Source organism: Myodes glareolus, chromosome 17, assembly GCF_982192425.1.
Source record: "Myodes glareolus chromosome 17, mMyoGla1.1, whole genome shotgun sequence".
Lineage (NCBI taxonomy): Eukaryota > Metazoa > Chordata > Mammalia > Rodentia > Cricetidae > Myodes > Myodes glareolus.
Genome location: NC_142042.1, coordinates 29,132,391 through 29,138,390, shown reverse-complemented (window position 1 = coordinate 29,138,390; position 6,000 = coordinate 29,132,391).

Below are 6,000 nucleotides of genomic sequence, written 5' to 3'. Positions count from 1 at the left end.
AAATTAAGAGTATTCCCATTTATCAGGAGTATGCACTTCTTGAGCCTCCTATATCATCAAAATAGTCACACTCACATATACCCACACATTACAGCCAAGCCAAAAAAATAAAAACAGAAGGAAAATTCTTCAACAACATCACCTGAATTGCACAGCATGTGTTGATCCAGAGAGAGTTACAGAGAAATGTTAATCACTTTTTCTTTGGATTCTCAGGATCAACCTTATTTCAATTCTTAAAGCTATGTCATAGCGTGGAGTCCAAAAGACAACCCTATGTGAAGAGACAAGTACCAGGGCTTCTGAAGTGGGCAGAAGCCTCCCTTGTCCTGTCCATGCCAAGTCCATAAGGAGATCTGATTAGAGCTTGAATCCCCATCAGTCTAACGCCAAGTGTTCTTTGGCACACCTGTATGTGAGCAAATTCGCACAAGAATCAGCAACACTGGTTTCGATGCCCAATTCTTCTGCACTTATTTTCTCTTCTCAGGCTTCAAACTTGCTTCCTTGCTTTCTTGTTCCAGAACAAGATCCTCCAAAAAACCCTGCTATGAAAATCTCTACCGTATTTTCTTTAATGCTCTTTTGGAGTAGCTGGCCAGTGAGATTCCACGGATTTCCAAACACTGCAGGCAATTACCAGTGCTCTGGCTTACCCTCCAGAACCTGACAGACTCTGTCACTGAAGACGACACTGTACTTGAGTCAAAGCATATGGAGAAATTAAGCTGATGCTCCTAAGGAAGCCTCATCTCTACTGGCTAAGCTCCTGTAGTACTGTAAGATGCTATGCGTACTACTGTAGGGGAAAAATAGTCATCAGTCTTACACAGTTGTGAACTAATTGTGCAATAATTCCTGGCATGGCAAGACACGCCCACTAGTGCAGCAGTCGAGGCATGGACATCACGAGAGGAAACAACCATTTTCTGGCTGTACTTAAGGCCCCCTCCACATGATGAAACACATACGTGGCACTCTTTGGGGGCTAAGAACCTGTGACTAGGCAGACCATGGGCCCTAAGGTGGAAACTTATTACTAAAATTCTTCTAAATGCACATAGCAATAAAATAAATTCCAATGGCATATCCTTATACTCAGAGAGTGGTGCATCTTTCAACCCTCATCAGAGAAGCTTCTGTTTACAGTAGATGTGATTAACATCTGTAACTGATCAAGGGCTACAGACTAAGAGACTTGGATACCTTGCTCAGTCTAGATACAGTAGGGAGAGCCTGGGACCTTCCCCAAAGTAAATGTGCCTTATACTCTCTGAGGAGTAGATGGGGGGAGGTGGAGAGTAAGGGATGGGGGAGGGAGTGGGAACTGGAATTGGTATGTAAAATGAAAGAAGATAGTTTGTTTTCTTTTAAAAAAAAATTAAAGGTGTGTGCTAGCACCAAAAAAAAAAAAAAAAAAAAACCCAAGAGACTAGGAAATGACTAAACCTAAATGAGGTATTTATGTCACACCACCTCCTCCCACGGCTCAGGAATTACTGCCGAAGAAGGTACAGGAAGAGCGCAGGAGCCAGAGGTGGTGGACGACTAAGGTAGACAGTAGACAGGGACTGACACCCAGCAGGGCAGCTGCACACGTGACCTCGCAGCAGTTGTGACAGCAGGAAGCAAGCTCAAGCCAGATGCAGTCTCAGCACGTAGGGAGGCTAGGACAAAGAGTGGCTCGCTACACTGCTAGGTGAGAGCTATAGACAACTGATCACAACTGGAGAGGGGAAGCAAGTTCTCTTTAAGAGTGTAGCCCCCAGTAGCAGGAAGTCACACACTCAAAAGTAGATTGCAGCACAAGTTGGGTCTTCAGGGAGAAAGGCAGAATGTGGGTGGGAAAGCAAGGGCAGGCAGTCTTGGTAGAGTTGGAGGACCGGGATGCATACGATCAAAAGACATTGCCAAAGATTCTCAAAGAATTAACTTTTAAAAATAGAAAAAAGTAAATGAAAGGCAACCATGAGCTATTAGGATATTAGGTACAGAGAAACTGCTTATACGAACGAATGCCTTTGTTCTTTTGTTGTTGATGATTTAAATCGCCATCTAAGATAAAAAATATAAGTAGGTAGAGTTGGTCTTTGTATCTAATGTGCTTAGGGAATGTCTTTCTACCTGGGTAATTATCTTCGTGCCCTCGGGGATGGAATTGCCTATAGTAAATGGACAGGAGGGGTGTGGAGAAGGGCTAGGCCATAATAAAGCAGAAGTAAATAAAGTATAGTAATATAAAAGAGGGGAACAAAGTTAACTTGGAGTTGTCAGGCAGAGTGAGCATGAGAAACCAGCAGGCATTAGGACTTGGCAGGCTGGTGGATTTGGCACCCATAGATTCTCCACAAAGCCCTGTCTGAATCTGCCTTTCCCTGTCGTGCTTCAGGCATCAGAAAAGCTGCAATGAAGAATCACAGAAAGAAAGATTGGGGGTCATACACGAACGCCAATAGTGCTGTAAATCTGGGACGTGGCATTGCTGGGAGACCCCGTGGCTTCTTGTGCTAAGACCCCAGAGCACTAAGGAGGGCCTCTCTTATCTTTATTAGCACCAACATGACTGTCCCCTACCACCGCTGTGGAGGGAGCAAATGAAGTCCTGAGTGAGGGAAGACCTGAGTGAACCTGTACTGTTAGACTTGAGGAGGCCGTGAGAAGAACCAAGGCCTCCAACCCATGGGAAAACGGCAAAGCATTCTTCTAGTCCAAGTGCCAGTGAATACCAACAATTGACCAGTGTGTACAGGAGACAGAAACTGCAGCTTCCTCCTCCAAGGCATTGACACTGTTTCCCTACAAGGACCTCCAGCCAAGACTAGTTAGCCCTTTCTCATGTGCTGTACATAAGAAACACACTGGAGTTGGCCATCAAAGCGCACACAGTCTATCTGACCACAGCTTTTCTGGACTTCTATCTGTGTCTTCATTCCCTTGCCACCCTAGTTGGGTTTCCACGACCCAAATGGTACAGGTTGTGGTACTCCCCTAAAGTCATCAGGCATGTGATCAGCAGGCAGCTCCTCCAGTGAAGGCCCAATGTCATTCAAATTATCTGAACATGAATCTCTGACAAGGAGTGGGGCTGGGGTTCCGTATGTTTCCTGCTTTTGACCTGTATCACTGAGGATCTGTAAAAGCCTGCGAACTTAAAGGTGGACCCCTCCACAGGGAGATGCCGTTTTGTTTAAAGTGAAGATTTGGTAGCTGTCTGCTGAGGCACAAGCTTGTTTTCTTTTCCATAAGGTGTTAGCTGGTGGCTCCCTGAGCAAAACCTTGTTTTAGTTTCAAAAGGCATGTTCAGAGTCAACTCAACGAAATGTTCATATATTGATAGAGAAAAAGAACCAAACCTTTAACTAAGTGCCAGACGCAGTGTTGAAAATGAAAAGACCAAGTACAACTCTGTGGGGTTTTTTTTTTACCCTAATGTGTTAATTTGGATTCATAAGCAATATCTTATTTTCTTTTCGTTGTTATTGGTTTGTTTTGTTAATTTTTAATTATGGAAACAAAAATATATCTAAAAGTGAAGCTTCTGGAAAAACCATTTGGTCTTCGCTATCATGGATTGTTCCTCAAACTTGACCTTGGCTTTGCGCCTGGCCTTGCATTTCAGAACTGGGTCTCTAGAAACATCCTGTTGACAACAGTTTTGTCCAAAGGGATATCCACAGCAGGCCTTGTGGTGATATTGTTATAAACATTCACAAAGGAGCTCTTTGATGCTTTTGATCTCTTGGCGATTTTCTTCTTGCCCACGACAGCTGTCACTTTTCAGGTACGGCGGTCAATTTCATCCACCAGGACATGGCTGTAAGGCCAGACTGAGGTGACATCAGCAGTGTTCTACATTGATGGCTTTGCAACTGGCATAGCATCCTGCCAGGACCAACACCACTTTCCTGGATTTCATGGACTTGCCGTTTCGACAGCAAGCAGCCAGTGCTCCACTCAATATCTTATTTTCTAAGCCAAGGTGTTCTTCTCATCTACAATTATCACAAATAAGTAGCTGTTATTGTGTTTGACTGAATTAAATCTGAATTCAAGTGGATACATACTGTGATAAAGATGGCCTATTACTGACGGGGAAAGAAAATTCCTCTCTATCACTGAGAGAAGCTGTGGCTTTATCCTTGAAAACCAGAACATTTCGTCAGATTGTTCTGCATTTAGCCAAGAAGAAATTCCTGTCTTTTAACCTAGCAATATGTATATATATATATATATATATATATGTGTGTGTGTGTGTGTGTGTGTGTGTGTGTGTAGCAATATACATATATATATGTGTGTGTGTGTGTGTGTGTGTGTGTGTGTGTGTGTGTGTGTGTGTATGAATGAATATATATCTTGTCCCACTCCAGAGTTTAAGACCTGGTCATATACCTGTGACAAACGCATCACCCAGTTTTTTCTTACAACACAAAGTACACATCTTCTTATAGCTGGATGTTCCCATCTGGGCTGAGTCATCTGGCAGAAGCCAGAGCATGCGGTTGCCAACAGGTTGACATCGCCGAGCACAGCCTGGGCTGGCAGCACAGGGCTTTTCATCGGGTTCAATCTACAACACATGCGGATGCACGTTGCCAGTTGGGGATCTGTGGGTGTCGCAGGGAAAAACAAGAAGAGAGTGGCTTCCAGCTCGGGTTGCTTGTTGGCGTGAAGAGTGCGATGCTGAGTCCCATTGACCATTCTATTGGAAAAAGTATAAAGGTCATTCCCCACTTGGACATAGATCTCTTACTCCCAGAGTAGAAGCCACTGAAAATAGGAACATTGATTTACTTAAGCAGATATGTCTCAGCCAACTAAGAAAGCAATACTAAAACAAACAAACAAAAACCTAGAGAAAATATAGCTGTGTAATACCTCATATGCACCTGCCCAAGATATATTTTTCTGTTTCAAATATTTGATTTTGTGTATATGGGTGTTTTGCCTGCTTATGAATCGGTGAAGCATGTTGTCAGGGTTTCTGTCCTGCCCAGTTCCTGCAATCATTAAGTCCCAAAGAAATCACACAGAGCTCTACATTAACTATAAAGTGATTGGCCCATTAGCTCAGGCTTCTTATTAATTCTATTATTTTTATTTTTCTATTAATTATTTATTAATTCTATTTTTTCTGATGATAAATTTTTTTATTTATTAAAAATTTCCACCTCTTCCCATTTCCCTCCCTCTCCTCCCCCTCCCCCTCCCCCTTTCCTCTCCAATCCTAAGAGAAGTCAGGGTGCCCTGCCCTGTGGAAAGTCCAAGGCCTTCTCCCCTCCATCCAGGTCTAGGAAGGTGTGCATCCAAACAGACTAGGCTCCCAAAAATCCAGTCCATGCAGTAGAATCAAAACCCAACGCTATTATCATTGGCTTCTCAGTCAGCCTTCATTGTCAGCCACATTCAGAGAGTCTAGTGTGATCACATGCTTGTTCAGACCCAGTCCAGCTGGCCTTGGTGGGCTCCCATTAGATCAGTCACACCATATCAGTAGGTGGACGCAGCCCTGGCAGTCCTGACTTCCTTGCTCATCTTCTCGCTTCTTCTGCTCTTCATTTGGACCTTGGGAGATCAGTCCAGTGCTCCAATGTGGGTCTCTGTCTCTATCTTCATTTATCGCCAGATGAAGGTTCTATGGTGATACCCAAGATATTCATTATACTACAAAAGCATTTGTTCAACTATGTTCATAGCAGCACTATTTGTAATAGCCAGAACCTGGAAACAACTTAGGTGCCCCTCAATGGAAGAATGGATAAAGAAGGTGTGGCACATATACACATTAGAGTTCTACTCAGCAGTAAAAACAATGACATCTTGAATTTTGCATCCAAATGGATGGAAATAGCAAACACTTTACTGAGTGAGATAACCCAGACCCAAAAAGATGAATATGGTATGTATTCACTCATTAATGGATTCTAGCCATAAACAAAGGACATTGAGCTTGTCCTTTGATCCTAGAGAAGCTAAAAAAGAAGGTGAACCCAAACAAAA